Below are 22,619 nucleotides of genomic sequence, written 5' to 3' on the forward strand. Positions count from 1 at the left end.
CTTTTTTATAAAAATGAATGTGATTCCAAATAGGTTCTCTTCTAATATTTGTATATCTGGGCACTTGTAATACTACTGTGACACTGTGATTTCCTTTGGGATCAAAAACTATCTACCTATCTATCTTTTGGTTGTTTTAGCTGGGGGTAGTAGTGGGGATAAGCTCGCACTACGTATTCAATGCTCCCAATGGCGTGCATCTCAAATAGCCTCTAACAACCAAATCCAGCTCCTGGCCTTCGCATGTGACTTAACTATTAAACCCGGCAGAACCATTTCTACTGACAGAGAAAATTTCAAAGTTCAAAGTAAATTTTATTATTTAAATACATAAATGTCACCAAATACAACCCTGAGTTTTATTTTTCTTGTAGGCATACTCAATAAGTCTATAGAATAATAGCCATAACAGAACAAACAAAAGACCACCAAACTAGGGCGTTGAACCACAGTGTAGAAGACTACAAACTGTGCAAATACAAAAAGAAGAAATAATAATAATAAATGAGCAATAAATATCGAGAACATGAGATAAAGAGTCCTTGAAAATGAGTCCATTGGCTGTGGAAACATTACAATGATGGGGCAAGTGATGTTGCGTGAAGTTATCCCCTTTGGTTCAAGAGCCTGATGGTTGAGGGGTATTAACTGTTCCTGAGCCTGGTGGTGTGAGTCGTGAAGCTCTTGTCCCTTTCTCCTGATTGCAGCAGTGAGAAGAGAGCATGTTCTGGGCGGTGGAGGTCCCTGATGATGGATGCTGCTTTCCTGCAACAGCATTTCATGTAGATGTGCTCAATGGTGGAGAGGGCTTTACCCGTGATGGACTGGGCCATATCCACTACATTTTGTAGAATTTTCCAATTAAGGGCATTGGTGTTTGCATACAAGGCTGTGATGCAACCAGTCAACCATGACACGGCTGTTGCCGCTGTTGGTGTCTGCCATTCCTTTGATTTATCAGCTATGTGGAGAGGGAGAGCCTGCTACATGGGCCAACAGCTTACACTCCATATTGCACTTCCTTGGCTTGCTTATCATGTAGGCAGCTGGGATGCACCATCCATTGTTGACTCCAACCGGCTGAGGGGCTTGATTCCAAATAAGCAGAAGCAAAATCTCAGGCAAAACTTCAATCCTATCTTCACTCCGACAACAACGATTGGCCAGTAATCAGGAACAACTAATTTTCCTTCCACATATCAGGAAGATCCTGAGATCAAGTGGAATTCCTGTACTCCAGCCTTAACTGTAATCCACTGACAATCAGGATTTCTTCTCCTAACCAGCTCTGCTACTTGCTGGATAAAATTTCTGAATAATGTGTTTTTCTTTAACTAGTTATTGAGAAAATGTGCAAGGACCAAAGATCATGTGGCTATATGCATCAAGTAATTCCACCACCGAGTTCAAGGGAGGTCATAGAAAATATGTCCCTCTGTAAATGAGGCACTTAGTCGTTTCAGCAAGTGGCAAAAATATAACATTAGGTAGTTCTAGGTGTGGATAGTGAGAATGGTTCTTCCTATAGATCACTCAGGCACTGCAAGAATTTCAGTGCCGCTCCATACTGGTTAAGGTCCTGTGCTCGAGGTAAGATTGTCAATGGTTCTACTTCTGGAATGTACATTTGCCTGCCATAAGCTTTGGAAAAAGAAAATAGTTCCTTGTGGTTAATCCTGGGTGATTGGTTAAATCGTTGGGCTACATAGATCTTGGACACACATATCAATTCCTGCTGGAAGATTACCACTATAATCAAAGATACCCTCTGAAATTTGCCAGTCTTCCAGTGCAAGGCACTGGTGATGATGAATACTTTGGACTATCACAATCCAAGGTCCAGGATTACTTGCTAAAGGATGCACTGAAGTCCAGTGCAGTGCTGTGAAGCCTATACAACGTAAGGCTGGTTTAAGTCCTTCTTACCACTGGAACCTAGAAACTTTCAGACAATTCAAGGAATGAGTAAAGGAAACTGATGTCATGATGAAATAATGTAAATAATTTGAAATTGTTTGTACATAGAAGGGCAGCACATAACTCTGCTTAACTACACATATTTTCACTCATTATTTACAAATACAGTTTTTAAAAAAATCTATAATTGGTAAAAGAATTTGGCTTGATTCACCCCTAAGACTTGTGATTCCAGAAAGAAGGATAACAGCTAGACTAAGATGAAGAGCTAATTTCTCTATATTCCATTACATCTTGCATGTCAGAACAGAAATATGCAAGAAATTCACACGAAACAAGAGGCCACTTCGTGACATCTGGTGAGAGCTCTCCATCAGAATGGAAAATGGGAAGAAGCACAGTGAGTTGGATTCCCCCCAATTTCATCTTGATTGAATGATGCCCTATTTCCTGGTAGGTTTCAAGTTTCCAGGCTGTGCACAAGCACATGACATAATGGTTAACATGCCTTATTTAAGAAGCCAATTCAAAAATAGAATGTGGAGAAGCCCGTCAGCAAGGCCTGCACCCAAATTCAATGACTCTTCCTTGGATTATTGCTGGGTACCATTAAGGTTTGGAATATCATATCCTTCTTAGCAATAGGAGGCAGTAGCATAGCAGATGGATGATGTAGGAGGCCATTCGGCCCACTGATTTAGTGCTATTTGAAAGAGTTCTATCCAGCCAACTGCACTTTGAGCACACGGTCCACTGATCTGCAAGTCTTTTCAAGTACACGTTTAAGACAGTCTGCAGGTTCCGACATGTTCCTTTCCTGAGAATTTTTACAATCCAAATTTTTCAGAAATGAACAAAAGCATTGTGTGGGAGAGGATCACGGAAACAGCTGTGATGGGAGAGTGAGCAGGCAAGGGAAAGGGAGCTGCCAGGCAGCCTCATTGACTCAGTGAGTGTCTCTGCCCAGTGCTTCCAGATCTGGTTGGATCAACCCAGTCCCCAACTGTTGTGGTTTGTGTGGGATGGTGGGGGAAGATAAAGCATGAGGAAATGCTGTTCTCATCCTGTCTCATCCTGTTAATGATGCAGCTCTATAAAACTCTGGTTAGGCCACACTTGGAGTACTGTGTTCAGTTCTGGTCACCTCACTATAGGAAGGATGTGGAAGCATTGGAAAGGGTACAGAGGAGATTTACCAGGATGCTGCCTGGTTTAGAGAGTATGCATTATGATCAGAGTTTAAGGGAGCTAGGGCTTTACTCTTTGGAGAGAAGGAGGATGAGAGGAGACATGATAGAGGTGTAGAAGATAATAAGAGGAATAGATAGAGTGGATAGCCAGCACCTCTTCCCCAGGGCACCACTGCTCAATACAAGAGGACATGGCTTTAAGGTAAGGGGTGGGAAGTTCAAAGGGGATATTAGAGGAAGGTTTTTTACTCAGAGAGTGGTTGGTGCATGGAATGCACTGCCTGAGTCAGTGGTGGAGGCAGATACACTAGTGAAGTTTAAGAGACTACTAGACAGGTATATGGAGGAATTTAAGATGGGGGCTTATATGGGAGGCAGGGTTTGAGGGTCGGCACAACATTGTGGGCTGAAGGGCCTGTACTGTGCTGTACTATTCTATGTTCTATGTTCTATATTCTATGTTTGCACAAGCTGGAGTTTCTGGCATTGAAATGGGCTGTGGTGGACAAGCTGAGTGACTATCTCTACAGTGCCAAGTTTGAGGGAGGGCAGAGAACAATCCCCTAACTTATATCCTGCATCCCATAGGCGATCGGTGGTTGGCAGTGTTGCCTGCCTATGATTTCAGCCTGAAGTACCGGCCGGGAAGCAGGAACATTGATGGTGATGCCTTGTCCCGAGGGGCGCATGAAGGGCTGGACAGGGATGAAGAGTGGGAGAGTATTCCTGCCTGGAGGGGTGAAAGCCATGTGCCAGTTTGCCATCATGGTGAAGGTGGATGGACAGCAAGGGCAGGATCGAATGGTAGATCAATTGGGATGACGACATTCCACCAGTTTACTGTAACCTGACTGCTCTGAAGTCAAACCAATTACCAGAATTGAGTTCTGGGAAAGTGAGCAGCTGCTCAGCGAGATGATCTGGGCATTGGTACCGTTTGGTCAGCGGTTGAAAAGGGAGACATGGCTCAGGCGGAGAAGACGAAACACGCTGGGGTGCTTCCATTACTGAGGGAGTGGCCCAGGTTGGAGTTGAGGAACCAGATCTTCTACCGGGTCATGTCACCTCAGGACTGACCTTGGGATTCCCAGCTGGTTCTGCCCGAGAAATATTGGAGGATTGTGCTGAAGTCACTTCATGATGATTCTGGACATTTGGGGGTTGAAAAGGCCTATGGATTTCTTGCAGATCGGTTTTACTGGCCCTGAATGAAGCCAGAGGTCGAAGAGTACTGCAAGTCGTGCATTCGACGCTTATGGAGGAAGACGTTGCCTACGAGGGCAGCTCCCTTATCCCACTTGCAGAGTGCAGAGTCCCTGGACATGGTGTGTATAGATTTCCTGTCAATAGAGCCAGATGCTGGCAGCATGGCGAATGTCTTAGTCATCACGGATCACTACGCCAGATACGCACAAGCTTTCCCTACCAAGGATCAGAGGGCGTCCATGGTGGCCAAAGTGTTGTGGGAGAGGTATTTCATTTATTATGGTCTCCCCAGGCGGATACATAGTGATCAGGGATGGGATTTCGAGAGTAGACTCATCCATGAGTTACTGAGCATGCTTGGAGTTGAGAAGTCGAGGACTACCCCTTATCACCCACAGCCCAAGGGGTTTAATCGTACCTTGCTAGACATGTTCGGAACCTTGGAGATCAGCAAGAAGAGCAGGTGGAGTCAACATATTGGACATCTGGTCCACTGTTACAACTGTATCTGAAATGAAGCTACTGGGTATTTGCCATATAATCTGATGTTTGGGCGCGAGACAAAGTTGCCCATTGACCTTTGTTTTTGGGAATGACCCACCACTGAAGACTCACCTGAAGTATGTGTCTGATATGAGAAGGGAGCTGAAAAAAGTTTATGAATTAACTGAGGTTGTGGCTGCCAAGCAGAATCAAGGAAATAAGAGGAGGTATGATCAAAAGGTTAGGTTCTCACAACTCAGGAGACCAAGTCCTCATAAGGAATTTGGGGCTACCTGGGAAGCATAAGTTGGCTGACTGCTGGGTGGCTACACCCTATGTGGTGGAAAATCAGATGCCAAACATACCAGTTTCCCGGGTGAAACCAAAGGATGGGAATGGACCTGTCAAGATTCTCCATCGGAACCACCTGTTGACCTGGGGTCAAGAAGTGCAGGTAGACCCACAGCCTGGCCTGGAGCCTACACCTTGTAAAAGGACTCTACGGCAATGCAGGGAGACTGCAGGACCAACAGCAGGGAAGATTAGACCAACCCCCACACTTGAGAGGGATACTGATTCAGAGGATGAGGACATGGAGGTGTGGTATATGCTGCCTTTAGCTAACTCCCCACTAATTGAGGAAGTTCTCCCAACCCTTCTCACGCTGAGTCAGGTGAAATCGAGCGGGTTATTGGTGGACAGCCTGGGTTGCAGCGACACCCTGCAAGGGATGAAGTGGGGCTTAGCCAAGGGACAGAGAGGTCAGAGTTGCAGGTGGGCGTGTGATAGGACGGGGGAGGCCTTGCCAGGTAGTTCAGAAGCATCCCCAGTAGTGTCAGAACATGAAAAGGTAGATGAGGGGGATATGGAGGTCTCAGAAAATTAGGAGCCCACTGGATAGGCTGGCCAATGTAGCACCGGGGGAACAGAGTGTGGCCCCTACCGTCGTGGGGAGCTATGTCACTGCCTTTTACACCTGGGTTGGACTTCGCGCTTTGCAGGAAGCATTGGCGAATTATCTCAAAGTCATGAGGACTGACTAAATTTGGTAGGGACACAGTGTAACACTCCGTAATGTTTCACTGCTATTATAATGGTTTCTTTGTAGCAGCAGTGTTTGGGTTATGACTAGAGTTAACCGGGACTTTGGAATGTGAGCCATCCAATGAGAGGGGTGTTGTTTCTTTCTTGTGTGTCTGAGAGGAGGTATTCGTGATAAAGGGGAGATGATGATGAGAGAAGATGTGAGAGGGGAGAGCTGGTAGACCGCAGGACAGAGTGGACTTGGAGTGAGGGTCTGTGAGTCGATAACACTCGGAAGAAATCGATGGGAAATTCAAGGACAGAAAACCGTGAGCTTCAACATGCGCAATAGACTGTTTCATTAAAATGGGCTCTTTCTCTGTTCGTTTTCTGTACTAACCCTGTATTCATATTGAGAATTATAAAGCTCAATCATTTAATTGAATATAGTGTGCTGTCTGGTCTTTCATGATACTCAGTTGTAACAGGGGAACACATCACACAGCATCCACAGAAATGAGATTTCATCAGTTTGGTGGGGGCGGTGACTGTTTTCCCCTAGACCATCGAACCTGGGGGTTACACTACTATTTCTAACAATAAGTCTCTGCATCATCTTCAGTTCAGTCACATCTTTCACTTATGTAGAACTCAAGCTGTGCTCCGAGTAGCATTTTATACAGTTCTATCATTACTTCCTTGTTATTTTCAATGCCCCAGGCTAAAATAGGACAACAGTCTGTGTTGTTTATAACTAACTTGCTTGACCCGCTATCTGATTTTTGCATGCATACATTCCAAGGTTTTTTTGTTCCTGCACACCACTCAATATCATCCAATTTATTACTATTCCCCTTGATTGTTCCAACTCTTGAAATGTATTACTTTACAGTTCCCTTACCATTGATTGACCAATTTGACAAGATAATCTATATGTTCTTGTAGTCTAAAGCCTTCTTGTCCTTGCTGGACCATATGGCCAATTTTAGCACCATCTTCAAATGTTTTAAGATGGATGAGGCTGTTAGGTTGAGAAAGACCATAAGATTCAAAGTTCATAGTAAATTTATTATCAAAGTGCATATATGTCACCACGCACAACCTGGAGATTCATTTTCCTGTGGGCCTTATGAATAAATCTATTACAGAATAATAACCATAATAGAATCAATGGAAGACTGCACCAACTTGGGCAAAAGACAACAAACACAAAATACTCTGCAGGTGAGTGTTGCAAAAGACAACAAGTTGTGCAAATAAAGAAAAGCAAGAGATAAAAATAATAAATAGGTATGCAATAAATAACGAGAAGATGAGATGAAGAGTCCTTGAAAGTGAGTCTAGGCTATGGGAATATTTCAATGATGGGGCAAGTGAAACTGGTGGAGTTTTCCCCTTTGATCCCAGAGGGACTATTCCTGAGTCCCTCTTCCTGATGGCAGCAGTGAGTGGTGGTGTTCCCTGATGACGGATGCTGCGCAAGGCATAAGTGTGGGTGATGGCGCTGAATGGTGTGATTACTGTTGGGTGCATTTGAGGTGGGGTCAGAAGATCCAAATGACCTGCAATTAAAGAACTTGTAGGGATCCAGTCCACGGATGATTCAAAGTATTGGGCACAAGTATGCATAGGCAGGCCACCTTTATGATAAAGCTAAGACACCTGCTCTATTTGCAGAAGAGGCATTTACTTTTTATTTCATACCACATGCCTCTGTGCAAAAACGTGCCATTCACATGGAGGATTCAAGCACAATTTTTAGTGCAATTAAGAACAGTCCAGTAATTACTCCACTTTATATTGGAATCAGGTTTTCAATAAATTCTACTGCACAAAAACAAAATGCTAATATAATAAATTCCTAGGGCCTTATTATTTGGGACTCTTGTGGTTATGATTACCCTTCTGGCGACATGTTCCTAAAAAGCAAGTATCAATCAACATTGGTTGATGCCTCAGTGAAAGCAATAGATGGGTTCTAATGGTATACGGGAGTTAATTAGCCATGTTTCAGAAAAGGGTCATGTGGGTGTTCTTCTCATCTGATCAGAAAGACAGGTTAAGATTGTGGACATCAAGATCAGAGTCGGATAGCAGTGGGGGAGTCTCGCTGGCAATTTTAACATTTGTAACAAGCATTCCTTCTGTGACTGTAATTGCTATTTCATGTTATACAGCATAAATCTTCACCATTTCATGTGCTAGAAATACAGGTTAGATATGTGTCTTTATATCCCCACTCATCTTTACTCTATGAAGCATTAAGCAAAACAAAATCATTTGTTCTCATTAGGCTGAAAAGAACAACCTGCAGCTCTCCCAGAACAGTGAGCTTCCCCATTATTTAGAGAGTCACAGAGAACATCTGGTCTTATATGAAGTGACTGAATCAACGGTTAAAAATTTGCAGCTGCTACTTAATTGTAGTGATATCATAAATTAATGTCTTCGTTTCTGGCTAGTATTGAAGGAATACTGATGAAAACATTACAAATCTTATTGAATTCGGATAGGATGTTGTTCTGCTGTGGCCTTCAATGGAACTCTTATCATACAAACTGATACAGCTGGTTGACCTAGGCAAATCTAGAGTAGATATGGGGACAACTCAGGAATGCAAGCTAAAAATTTGTACCCCACTATAGGAAACATCGTCTCCAAACCATTCTATATAGGCCTTTCAATATTTGATAGGTTTCAATTAGATTCTTCTAATCTCTAGTGAGTACAGGCCCTGAACCATCAAACACTTCTCATATGTTAACCCTTTCATTCCTGGGATCATTGCTGTGAACCTCCTCTAGATCCGCAACAATGCCAGCAGATCTTTTCTTAGATAAGGGGACAAAAGCTGCTCACAATACTATAAAGTGTGGTCTGACCAATGCCTTTTAGAGCCTCACCATTACATCCTTGCTTTTATATTCTAGTCCTCTCAAAATGAACAATAACATTGCACTTGCATTCCTTACCACTGATTCAAACTGCAAATTAACCTTTAGGGAACCCTGCACAAGGACTCCCAAGTTCCTTTGATTTTTTAATTTTCTCCCCATTTAAAAATATTCTATGCCTTTATTCCTTCTACCAATGTGCATAACCATATTCTTCCCTACACTATATTCCATCTGCCACTTCCTTGCCCATTCTCCCGATCTGTTCCAGTCCTTCTGCAGACTCTTTGCTTTCTCACCACTACCTGCCCCACCTCTCTGCATATTATCCACAAATCTGGCCCCAAAGCTATCAATTCTGTCACCAAATCATTGACATATAACGTGAAAAGAAGTGGCCCCAACATCGATCCCTGCAGAACACCACTAGTTACTGGTAGCCAACCAGAAAAAGCCCCCTTTATTTCCACTCTCTGCCTCCTACCAGAGGGCCAACATTCTATCCATGCAATTATCTTTACTGTAATAGAATGGGCTCTTATCTGGGTTGGAAGCCTCATGTGCGGCCCCTTGTCAAACACCTTCTGAAAATCCAAGTAAACAATATCCACTGACTCTCCTTTGTTTATTCTGTCTGTTATTTCCTCAAAGAATTCCAACACATTTGTCAGTCAAGATTTCTCCTTAAGGAAACCATGCTAAACTAATCCTGTGTCTTCCAAATTACTTTCAGAAACTTCAGCCATAGCTGCACTACAGTCTTTATAGCTAGTGCCCCCTTCCAATCAACTTTGGCCCCTCCTCTCTCATTGTTTTATTGTTTTTTGTACTCCACTAATGTGTTAAACTTTAGCTTCTTTCTCTCTCAAACACCAGGGTGAATTTTATCAAATTATGTTCACTGGCTCCTAAGCGTACCTTTACACTGAGCTCCCTATTCACTTATCTTGTAAACTTTATGGTTATCATTTTCTTCTTCAAAAAACTTACCAGATTATTCCTTGCAAGCTACTGTCCCAACAGTACGATTTTCTTCCTCTGTAAGTTTAAAATCTCCCATTTATGTACTAGCTTTAATATGTGAAAGCTTCTCAATGTGCTTCTTCGGAGGTGTCAAATAAAACTGGATGCTTAACTCATAAATGAGATAACCAAAAGCTTGTTCTAAGATTTTAGAACCATAGAACAATACAGCACAGAAAACAGGCCATTCGGTCCTTCTAATCTGTGCCTGAACTTTATTCCACTAGCCCCTATCCAATTTGTTCTTAAAACTTAAGAGTGAGCCCGCATTTACCACATCAGATGGCAGCTCGTTCCACACTCCCACCACCCCGAGTGAAGAATTTCCTCCTAATGTCCCCCCTAAATCTTTCCCCTTTCACCCTAAAGCCATGTCCTCTCATGTTTATCTCTCCTATTCTAAGTGGACAGAGCCTATTCACATAGAACATAGAACATAGAAAAGTACAGCACATTACAGGCCCTTCGGCCCACAATGTTGTGCCAACCCTCAAACCCTGCCTCCCATATAATGCCCCACCTTAAATTCCTCCATATACCTGTCTAGTAGTCTCTTAAACTTCACGAGTGTATCTGCTTCCACCACTGACTCAGGCAGTGTATTCCACGCACCAACCACTCTCTGAGTGAAAAACCTTCCTCTAATATCCCCCTTGAACTTCACACCCCTTACCTTAAAGCCATGTCCTCTTGTATTGAGCAGTGGTGCCCTGGGGAAGAGGCGCTGGGTATCCACTCTATCAATTCCTCTTATTATCTTGTACACCTCTATCATGTCTCCTTTCATCCTTCTTCTCTCCAAAGAGTAAAGCCCCAGCTCCCTTAATCTCTGATCATAATGCATACTCTCTAAACCAGGCAGCATCCTGGTAAATCTCCTCTGCACCCTTTCCAATGCTTCCACATCCTTCCTATAGTGAGGTGACCAGAACTGAACACAGTATTCCAATTGTGGCCTAACCAGAGTTTTATAGAGCTGCATCATTACATCGCGACTCTTAAACTTTATCCCTCGAGTTATAGAAACATAGAAACATAGAAAATAGGTGCAGGAGTAGGCCATTCGGCCCTTCATGGCTGATCATCTAAATCAGAACCCTGCACCAGCCTTCCCTCCATATTCCCTGATCCCTTTAGCCCCAAGGACCATATCTAATTCCCTCTTAAATATAGCCAATGAACTGGCCTCAACTGTTTCCTGTGGCCGGGAATTCCACAGATTCACCACTCTCTGTGTGAAGAAGTTTTTCCTAATCTCAGTCCTAAAAGATTTTCCCCGAGATTAGGAAAAACTTCTTCACACAGAGAGTGGTCCTTCCCATAAGCTTTCTTACCTACCCTATCTACCTGTGAGGCAACTTTCAGGGATCTGTGGACATGTACCCCCAAATCCCTCTGCTCCTCCACACTCCCAAGTATCCTGCCATTTACTTTGTACTGTGCCTTGGAGTTTGTCCTTCCAAAGTGTACCACCTCACACTTCTCCGGGTTGAACTCCATCTGCCACTTCTCAGCCCACTTCTGCATCCTATCAATGTCTCCCTGCAATCTTTGACAATCCTCTACAAGATCTACGACACCACCAACCTTTGTGTCATCTGCAAACTTGTCAACTCACCCCCCCCTACCCCTACATCCAGGTCGCTAATAAAAATCATGGAAAGTAGAGGTCCCAGAACAGATCCTTGTGCGACACCACTAGTCACAATCCTCCAATCTGAATGTACTCCCTCCACTATGACCCTCTGCCTTCTACAGGCAAACCAATTCTGAATCCACCTGGCCAAACTTCCCTGGATCCCATGCCTTCTGACTTTCTGAATAAGCCTACCGTGTGGAACCTTGTCAAGTGCCTTACTAAAATCTATATAGATCACATCCACTGCATTACCCTCATCAATATGCCTGGTCACCTCCTCAAAGAACTCTATCAGGCTTGTTAGACACGATCTGCCCTTCACAAAGCCATGCTGACTGTCCCTGATCAGACCATGATTCTCTACATGCCTATAGGTCCTATCTCTAAGAATCTTTTCCAACAGCTTTCCCACCACAGACGTAAGACTCACCAGGCTATAATTACCCGGACTATCCCTACTACCTTTTTTGAACAAGGGGACAACATTCGCCTCCCTCCAACCCTCCGGTACCATTCCCGTGGACAACGAGGACATAAAGATCCTAGCCAGAGGTTCAGCAATCTCTTCCCTCGCCTCATGGAGCAGCCTGGTGAATATTCCATCAGGCCCCGGGGACTTATCCATCCTAATGTATTTTAATAACTACAACACCTCCTCTCCCTTAATATCAACATGCTCCAGAACATCAACCTCACTCATATAGTCCTCACCATCATCAAGTTCCCTCTGATTGCTGAATAGCGAAGAGAAGTATTCATTGAGGACCTCGCTCACTTCCACAGCCTCCAGGCACATCTTCCCACCTTTATCTCTAATCAGTCCTACCTTCACTCCTGTCATCCTTTTGTTCTTCACATAATTGAAGAATGCCTTGGGGTTTTCCTTTACCCTACTCGTCAAGGCGTTCTCATGCCCCCTTCTTGCTCTTCTCAGCCCCTTCTTAAGCTCCTTTCTTGCTTCCCTATATTCCTCAATAGACCCATCTGATCCTTGCTTCCTAAACCTCATATATGCTGCCTTCTTCCACCTGACTAGATTTTCCACCTCACTTGTCACTCATGGTTCCTTCACCCTACCATTCTTTATCTTCCTCACTGGGACAAATTTATCCCTAACATCCTGCAAGAGATCTCTAAACATCGACCACATATCCATAGTACGTTTCCCTGCAAAAACAACATCCCAATTCACACCTGCAAGTTCTAGCCTTATAGCCTCATAATTTGCCCCTCCTCAATTAAAAATTTTCCTGTCCTCTACAATTCTATCCTTTTCCACGATAATGCTTAAGGCCAGGGAGCAGTGGTCACTGTCACCCAGATGCTCACCCACTGAGGGATCTGTGACCTGACCTGGTTCATTATCTAGTACTAGATCTAGTATGACAATCCCCCTAGTCGGCCTGTCCACATACTGTGAGAGGAATCTGTCCTGAACACACTTGACAAACTCTGCCCCATCTAAACCCTTACTCTGTCTACATTTACTCTGTCTATACCCCTCATTTTTTTGCAAACCCCTATCAAATCTCCCCTCATTCTTCTACGTTCCAAGTAATAAAGTCCTAACCTGTTCAATCTTTCCCTGTAACTCAACTCCTGAAGACCTGGCAAATATCCTAGTAAATCTTCTCTGCACTCTTTCAATTTTACTGATATCCTTCCTATAGTTAGGTGACCAGAACTGCACACAATATTCCAAATTTGGCCTCATCAATGTCTTATACAACCTTGCCATAACATCCCAACTTCTATACTCAATACTTTATACTTCAATTTCTGCAACTTATTTTGATCCTGTGCAGTAGCCCCGTGCACTACCCCCCATACCAGGCAGTGATGCAGCCAGTCAGAATGCTCTCCAAGGTACATTTGTAGAAGTTTGAATGTTTTAGTTGACAAACCAAATTCCCTCAAACTCCTAATGAAATATAGCTGCTGTCTTGCCTTCTCTATAGCTGCATCAATATGTTGCATCCAGGTTAGGTCCTCAGAGATATTGTCACCCAGGAACTTGCTCACTCTCTCCATTTCTGATCCCTCTATGAGGGCTTGTTTGTGTTACCTCGTCTTACCCTTCCTGACGTCCACAATCAGCTCTTTGCTCTTGCTGATGTTGCGAGCAAGGTTGTTGCTGTGACACCACTCAACTAACTGGTATATCTCGCTCCTCTACGCCCTTTCATCACCATCTGAAATTCTGTCAATAATGGTTGTATCACGAAATAGCAAATTGATAGGTGCTTTTTGAGCTATGCCGAGCCACACAGTCATGGCGCTAGAGAGGGTAGAGCAGTGGGCTAAGCACACATCCCTGTGGAGTGCCAGTGTTGACTGTCAGCGAGGTGGAGATGTTATTTCTGATCCACGCTGATCGTAATCTTCCAGTTAGGAAGTTGAGGAGCCACTTGCAGAGGGAGGTACAGAGGTCCAGATTCTGTAGCTTTTTGATCAAGGCTGTAGGAATGATGGTGTTAAATGCTGAGCTATAGACAATAAACAGCATCCTGCCATACGTATTTGCATTGTCCAGGTGATCCAAGGCCACGTGGAGAGCCACTGGGAATGTGTCTGCTGTAGACCTATTGTAGCGATAGGCAAATTGCAGTGGGTTCAGGTCCTTGCTGAGGCAGGAGTCGATTCTAGCCATGACCAACCTCTCAAAGTATTTCATCATGGTAGATGTGAAAGCTACTGGATGATAGTGGTTCAGCCTGCTCACCCTGCTCTTCTTGGCACTGGTATAATTTTTGCGCTTTTGAAGCAGGTGGGAACTTCCAACTGCAGCACTGAGAGACTGAAAATGTCTTTGAATACTCCCGCCAGTTGGTTGGCACAAGTTTTCAGAGCCTTACCAGATACTTCCATCCAGTCCTGCTGCCTTGTGAGGATTCACTCTCTTGAAAGCAGCCTGACGTCAGCCTCCGAAACAGAGGTCAAGGGGTCATTGGATGCAGCAGGGATACTCATAGCTGTGGTTTTATTCTCCCTTTCAAAGCAACCATAAAAGGCATTGAGCTCATCTGGTAGTGAAGCATCGCTGCCATTCATGAAGCTCGGTTTTGCTGTGTAGGAAGTAAAGTCCTGCAAACCCTGCCAGAGTTGACGTATATCTGATGTCACTGCCAACCCCTCACAGAATTGTTCCCTGGCTCTTGAAATAGTCCTCCACAAGTCATACCTGGTTTTCTTGTACGGACCTGGATCACCATCATCGCCATCATCAGGTGCCATGCCCAGTTTGAGCTTTGACTGCCATGGCCCACACACTCCTGTATTGGGTCAAGTGGATCAATTCATTGGTATTCATTTCCAGTTCTCTGGCTGCTGTCTCCATCATCACTTGTCTTTGTCTTCCTCTTGCTTTCTTCCCTTCAATCTTTCCCATAATTACCATGCATTCTAACTCCTCTTTCCTAATCACATATCCAATGAAGTTACGTTGCCTTTTCATGGTGTCATACATTATTCCTCTTTTTGTGTTTGCTCTGTTCATGACATCCTCATTAGATATTCGTTTCATCCATAATATTCTTTGCATCCTCCTCAAAAACCATATCCCTGCTGCTTCAGTTTGTTTCCTCATGTTACTAGATATTGTCCAACATTCTGAGCCATTTTTTACAGAAGATTTTACAGAATATCTCAACTAGATCGCAGAATTAGAGAGAGACATTGGGATATAGGGACTGAATTCTATGGCTTAGGGTAATTGTAGCTGAAAGCATGGCTGTCATTGAGTGATGTTCAGGAGGCTAGAACTTGAAAGTACAGATATATTCGTGGTAAAAAGGCTGAAATGGGGAGCTGTTCTACAGCGAGGGATGTGAGAACAGGGATGAGCAGTTGATTAAACAACTGCAGAAGCAGAGCTGCGGCCAGTATGTTGTGAGAATCACAACATGGAAACATGTGTTTAAAGGACGTTTTTACGAAGTATAAAAGGGAGAGGTTGACCGGGGTGAGTTGGATTATAAAGTCTGCATGTCACAAAAGCAGAAATATTCTGAATCCTGCACAGTGACAATCACAATGCACAAGGTTACATATTTGCTATATGTTCAGGCAACAGAAACCCTTGAGGTTACACCAACTCTTCATTGAGATTTGTTATCTTTACTGTGATCTGATTGGGAAAAGGCACACAGCACTACCAGCAAAATCCTCATCCAATATAAAACTGCCATTGAATATACAGGAAATACAACACTGGTACTGTACAACTTCTTCTAGAACCTGTCCTATGTTGATCAGAGATAAGTGGTGAAAAACTGTGTGATGTCTGTAAAGACACATTAATTTCATACTGTGTGGTTTATTCAAAGGTCAGCTAGTAATTGACCTTTGAAACAGCTTTAAAATGTGAAATCTTAATGTGCTGGCTTTCAATCAGCTACTAGAGAAGGTCAGTCTTCTCACAGAAGGGTGGAGAGGATTAGATTGTCAATTAGATGGAGTAGTTGAGAGATGTGACCTAGTAATCATGAGGTGTGGTTAGAGAGGCTTAGACTAGGAATTGAGTGGAAGCACGGTAGGTGGGTGTGTACAGTGGTGAGGACAATCAGGATTTGTGACACAGAAATCTGCCACCTTTACCCAGTTAGGTCTATAACATGACTCAAATACGCAACAATCTCTTCAATACTTAACCACTTTCTGAAATGGTGAAGCAGGCTATTCAACTGTATCACGATCAATACTTTAAAATGGAATATGAGTAAAATCCTACCACCTAACATGGACCGAAGCACAAGACTCACAGTCACTTCCGGTCCTGTGGATATTGCAATTTCCTTACAAACATCTGGTGATCGCTGCCTATATTAGAAGCTAACAGACAGTGACAGAGAAAGTGCTGTGCAGGCAGACAATAACATGCAAGGCCGTAATGAGGTCGAGTCCATCTATCATACCAGTCATATACCAGCAGGATAGGAACCGTCTTCGATTTAGGTTTTTGTACTTTCTGCCCAATGGAAGAGGGGAGAAGAGGGAATGTCCAGGATGGGTGAGGTTTTTGTTTACGTTTGCTGCCTTACCAAGGCAGCAACAAATGCAGACATGGACTCTTTGGAGGGGCGACTGATTTCTGTGATATGCTGAGCTAGTACATCCACAACTCTCTGCAGTTTTGTGCTGTCTTGGGCGGAGCAGTTGCCATTCCCACATATGATGTACCTACATAGGATGCTTTTGATTGTGCATTTATTAAAAATGGTGGTTAAAGGGAGATGTCAAACTTATTTAACCGGCTGAGGAAGTAGAGGCACAGACATGGTTTCTTGGTCTTGGGTCTATGCGGTTGGACTAGGACAGGCTGCTGGTGATGTTCACTCCAAGGAACATGAAGCTCTCAACCCTCTTGACCTCAGCTCCATTAGAGCACGTACACCACCACCACCACCCCCCTTCCTGTAGCTAGGGACCAGCTCTTTTGTTTTGCTGACACAGAGGGAAAGGTTGTTGTCTATACATTATGACACCAGACACTTTCTTTCACTCTCTCCTTCCTGGAGTCCGATCATCATTATTTGAGGTCGGGCCCACTATGTATGGTGGCATCATCTGCAAACTTGTAGATGAAGTTACGGCAGAACCTGGCCATGCAGTCATGCGTGTTCAGGGAGTATAGTGTAAGGCTCGAGATGCAGCATTGTGGGATACCAGTTTTGGGGATAACTATGGTGGAGATGTTGCTGCCTAACCTTACTGATTTGGGTCTGTTGTTCCAGAAGCCATCATACCATGCATCCAAAATTTATCTATCTTTATTACTCAGTAAGAACTACACTATTAGCAGGAAACGATGACACAAGGGTGGACAGGGGAGTGTGAGAGTTCTCAACATTGACTCAGGTCCTACAGAGTCTCATGCTATCAAGTTACACAAGGGCTAGTAAACCTTGATGACACCTAGTATCCTCCATCAAATGATAAATTAATGCTTCTCCATTTTGGAAAACGCTTGGATGAAGAAGTGAGAGTATTAAGGACTAAATATACCTTGGTAAGAAATATCAAGGCAACCAAGAGCAACTTACTAGCATCACCAAACTACTTGAGGCTTGAAAAACAGCTGACAGCTACAGCAGGCGTTAAGAAGGGCAATGTGGTAGTGTAGAGGCTAGCGTAACACTACTACAGTGCCAGTAATCACAGATCTGGGTTCATACCCACTGCTGTCTGTATAGAGTATGTACTATACATTCTTCCCATGACCATACAGATTTCCTCTGAGTGCTCCAGTTTGCTCTCACATTCCAAAGATGTATGTTTGGAGTTTGTAAGTACTACACACGCTGCCTTGGCATTGGAAGCCTGGCGACACTTGCAGGCTGCCCAATACCATCCTCGCTGATTTGATTTGACACAAACAATGCACTTTACTGTCTGTTTCGATGTACATGTAGGTGCCAATGCCCTTGAATGGAAAATCCTACAAAAAGTAGTGGATACGGTCCAGTCCGGGATGGGTAAAGGCTTCCCCACCATTGTGCACATCTGCATGAAATGTTGTTACAGGAAAGCAACAGCCATTATCAAGGACCCCCCAGCACCAGCTATTGGTGTGATTGACAAGAAGGACTTCATCAGCTCCTGATGAACAGTCTCAGTCCAAAATATTGACTTGTTATTCCTTTCCAAAGATGCTGACTTCTGACCTGCTGAGTTCCTCCAGTGTTTGTTGCTTGGATTTCCAGCATCTGCAGAATCTCTTGAGTTTATGATGCACTGAGTGTAGAGTTCCCTGAGACAAGTTGAGATTGTGAAAATATTTCAGCACTGTGGCTCTAATCCTTTGCTTCTAGATACATTATGCTTCCAACTGTTAAGGAAGATAGACAAAAATTTCCACTAGTACAAAATATTGATACAGAGCACCAAGGGCCATTGAATAACTTTTGAATTAATTTAGTTCCTTTGATTTTTAGCAAATATGCACAGGCATGGAAAATAAGCTATTAGGAACACTAAAATGCTATTAGAGGGAGAATGGAAATGCATTTTCTTTTGAATTGCTACCCATTTTGGTGTGGCTATGAGAAAAGAATGAATTATTTCAGTATAGTGACTGAAATCCACCTTATAAACTCTCATTTACCTTAAGATGCCTTAAGAATTATCTGGTGCTACAAATAAATATGGTTAAAAGGATTCTAATTAATCCTTTTGACTGACCCCTTCTGTTTCCTTCTGATATCCTAAATAATTGACACCTTCATAAATCTGATATATTCAGAAGGAATACATGAGATTGAAAGTGCTAAGATGAAAAATTTGTTTGTCTTCTTAAGAGGCTAGTTTTCATGAGATTCTTTGTTATATTCTTTCAGTATTGATCAAAAATGGTTGTTATCTCAAATCACAAACAAGAGAAAATCTGTAGATGCTGGAAACCTGAGCAACACACACAAAATGCTGGAGGAACTCAGCAGGCCAGGCAGCATCAATTGAAAAAAGTCGACGTTTTGGTCCGAAAGCCTTTGGCAGAACTGGAGGAAAAAAGGCCGAGGAGTAGATTTGAAAGGTGGGGGGAGGGGCGAGAGTAACACCAGGCAATAGGTGAAACTTGGCGGGGGAGGGATGAAGCAAAGAGCTAGGAAGTTGATTAGTGAAAGAGACAGAAGACCTGGAAGAAAGGAAGGGGTGGGGGGCGGGGAGAGGAGCACCAGAGGGAGGTGATGGGTGGGCAAGGAGATAATATGATAGAGGGACAAGGGGATGGGAAATGGTAACATGAGAGCAAGACAGTCCTGACGAAGGGTCTCGGCCTGAAACGTCGACTGCACCTCTTCCTAGAGATGCTGCCTGGCCTGCTGCGTTCACCAGCAACTTTTATTTGTGTTGCTTACAGCTCTCACAGCTATCTGGACTATACCTCGTCCCACCCTGCTACGTGTAAGAACGCCATCCCCTTCTCTCAATTCCTCCGTCTCCACCGCACCTACTCTCAGGATGAGGCTTTTCATTCTAGAACGAAGGAAATGTCCTCCTTTTTCAAAGAAAGGGGCTTCCCTTCCTCCACCATCAACACAGCCCTCAACCACATCTTTTCCATTTCATGCATGTCTGCCCTTACCTCATCCTCCTGCCACCCAGCCAGGGATAGTGTTCCGTTTGTCTTCACCTACCACCCCACCAGCCTCCGAGTCCAGCAGATAATTCTCCGAAATTTCTGCCACCTCCAACTGGATCTCACCACCAAACACATCTTTCCCTCCCCGCCCCCCCCCCACCCGTTTCTGCTTTCTGCAGGGATCGCTCCCTATGCGACTCCCTTGTCCAGTCATCCCTCCCCACTGATCTCCTTCCTGGCATTTATCCTTGCAAGCGGACCAAGTGCTACACCTGCCCCTACACCTTCTCCCTCACTACCATTGTGAGTGTGGCTTCATCTTTACAGTAGAGAAGGCTGTGGATAGACATATCAGAATGGGAATGGGATGTGGAATTAAAATGTGTGGCCACTGGGAGATTCTGATATGTCTATCCACGGCCTCCTCTACTGTAAAGATGAAGTCACACTCAGATTGGAGGAACAACACTTTATATTCCGTCTGGGTAGCCTCCAACCTGACGGCATGAACATTGACTTCTCAAACGTCCGCTAATGCCCCACCTCCCCCTCGTACCCCATCCGTTATTTATTTATTTATATACACACATTCTTTTTCTCTCTCTCCTTTTCTCCCTCTGTCTCTCTCACTATACCCCGTGCCCATCCTCTGGGCTTCCCCCTCCCCCTTTTCTTTCTCCCTAGGCCTCCTGTCCCATGATCCTCTCATATCCCCTTTTGCCAATCAACTGTCCAGCTCTTAGCTCCATCCCTCCCCCTCCTGTCTTCTCCTATCATTTCGGATCTCCCCCTCCCCTTCCCACTTTCAAATCTCTTACTAGCTCTTCTTTCAGTTAGTCCTGACGAAGGGTCTCGGCCTGAAACGTCGACTGTACCTCTTCCTAGAGATGCTGCCTGGCCTGCTGCGTTCACCAGCAACTTTTATGTGTGTTGCTTGAAATTCCAGCATCTGCAGATTTCCTCGTGTTTGAGGATCTCCCAGTGGCCACCCATTTTAATTCCACTTCCCATTCCCATTCCAATATGTCCATCCATGGCCTCCTCCTTTGTCGGGATAAGGCAATTAGGTGGAAGGAACAACACTTCATATTTTGTTTGGGTAACCTCCAACCTGATGGCATGAACTTTGATCTCTCAAACTTCTAGTAATGCTGCCCCCTTCACTATTTCCCATCCCCCTTGTCCCTCTCTCATGTTATCTCCTTGCCCACCCATTGCCTCCCTCTGGTGCTCCTCCCCACCCCCCACCCCTTAATTCTTTCTTCCAAGGCCTTCTGTCTCTTTCACCAATCAGCTTCCCAGCTCCTTGCTTCACCCCTCCCCCTCCAGGTTTCACCTCTGGTGTTTCTCTCTCCCTTCCCCCACCTTTCAAATCCACTCCTCAGCTTTTTTTTTCCTGTCCTGCCGAAAGGTTTCAGCCCAAAATGTCGACTGTACTCTTTTCCATAGATGCTGCCTGGCCTGCTGAGTTCCTGCAACATTTTGTGTGTGTTGCTCTGTTATCTTGAACACTATTCATAATGTAAAGGTGTGGATTTCCTTCCAGCAGTAATAATTTTCTCTGCTTGTTGGGGTGGTGGCGGATGGGAAGAAAGATGATGCATTCAATAGTCCAACCTGGCTTAACGGTATCAGTCCATTGCATAAAAAAGTTTGAGAACACCTGGTTTCGAGTTGGGCGCAGCAGTGAAGCATGCCTCCACTGGAACTTTTACTGTCTCACAAGGAATGAAATTATCCCTCCTGGTCCTCGTACAGAAATCATTAACAGGCTTTTAAACATGGCTATCAGCTGGAAATGTCTGGTTGAATTTCCTGTGCGAAGTTAAAGAGCATGAATACGGTTGCTGTTGTATTTCACTTCAGAAAAAGATCAACTTCCAGTTACATAACACTGAAAAGGGTTAGGCATTTGATTTTCTAACTTCAGCAGCTTCATAACATGATCGTTAGTGAGATATTTTCACTGATTTCATGCCTAGTCCAGGAGATGATCATCATCATTATCATCCAGGAGAGAAAGTATTTAAACCTAAGAGTAGCCAAGATTCCAAACACTCTTCCGATCTAAAAAATTATCGATTTCAGTTTTTCAAATTTTACTAGATGCCGTATTGCCGTATTGACAAGTTTTTGGGGAGAGTTCTAGATTTCCGATAACATTATTGTAAAACTGTGCTTCTTGGTTGCACACTGAAATGGCCCATTCTAACTTCAGTATTACACTTTCTCTGGTTTTGAACATAACTTAATGGAAAATATAATTTTCCCCAGTATTTACATTGCTGAATCTTTTTCAAGTATTCTATATTAATTCAAATAATCCAAAAGAGAGTGAAAGCTCCTTTTCAAACAACTGATATTTTTAGGAAACTATTGAGGTAAAATAATATCCGACTTCCTGAATCAATCTTGACTGGGCAACTGTTTCCAGTCAAGGGTCTTTATTTCATTCTGCATTATGAAATGTTTATGCTGCTAAAGACAGCACAGTCGTGCAGCTGCTACAGTGGTTGTCTCACAGCTCCAGTGATGACGGTTTTATTCTGAACCCTGTGACCACTTGCTCGGGTTTCCACCAGCGACTGTCAATTGCCCTTTGTGTGTAGGTGAGTGTAGTTACATTGTAGAATCTGGGGCAGTTGGTGGGAATGTGGTGAGAGTAAAATGGGATTAATGTAATGCTTGGTGGTTAGGGTGAAGTCAATGGTTGTTGTGATGCGTCTAGTGTGGTAGTGTAGTGGGTAGTGGTTGCTGCTCTCAGTTTCAGCTTCCACCACTGGCTAGCAGTCTCTTGAAAAGGAGAGCTGACTGTGCAAGTCCCTTCTGGCCAGTATACAGCAAGCCTCATGCAGTGCCTCCTCGCTGGTGATGCACAGAAACTGAACTCCTTTCAGACTCAGGGTGACCTGCAGAGGACAGGGAGGAGTTCAGGCCCCTGCACATGTAGCACGCAGGCCCACCGGTGTGTGGACACACCCTGGTGCTCGTGTACCAGATCCCCATCTATGGGTAAATAGCCCCACTGCCTTGTAGGCAGCCTTGGGAGAGATGAACCAGGGTAAAGTCGATGGACGGAAGGCCTCTTTCTTTGCTGCATGAAACTGAACTTAAAAATAAAGAACTCACTGAATGGAAGGACATTAAAATGTTAGGTGAAAAAGTTT

The 22,619-nt window shown here is 44.0% G+C and overlaps 1 protein-coding gene across 1 annotated transcript in view; it reads right to left on the reverse strand.

Annotated features, from left to right (window-relative positions):
- The window catches only part of dlgap1a (discs, large (Drosophila) homolog-associated protein 1a), a 334,277-nt gene that overhangs the window by 12,076 nt on the left and 299,582 nt on the right, over positions 1–22,619 (reverse strand). The window lies entirely within an intron of this gene.

The sequence above is a fragment of the Mobula birostris genome, chromosome 1, assembly GCF_030028105.1.
Source record: "Mobula birostris isolate sMobBir1 chromosome 1, sMobBir1.hap1, whole genome shotgun sequence".
In the NCBI taxonomy this organism is placed as follows: Eukaryota; Metazoa; Chordata; class Chondrichthyes; order Myliobatiformes; family Myliobatidae; genus Mobula; species Mobula birostris.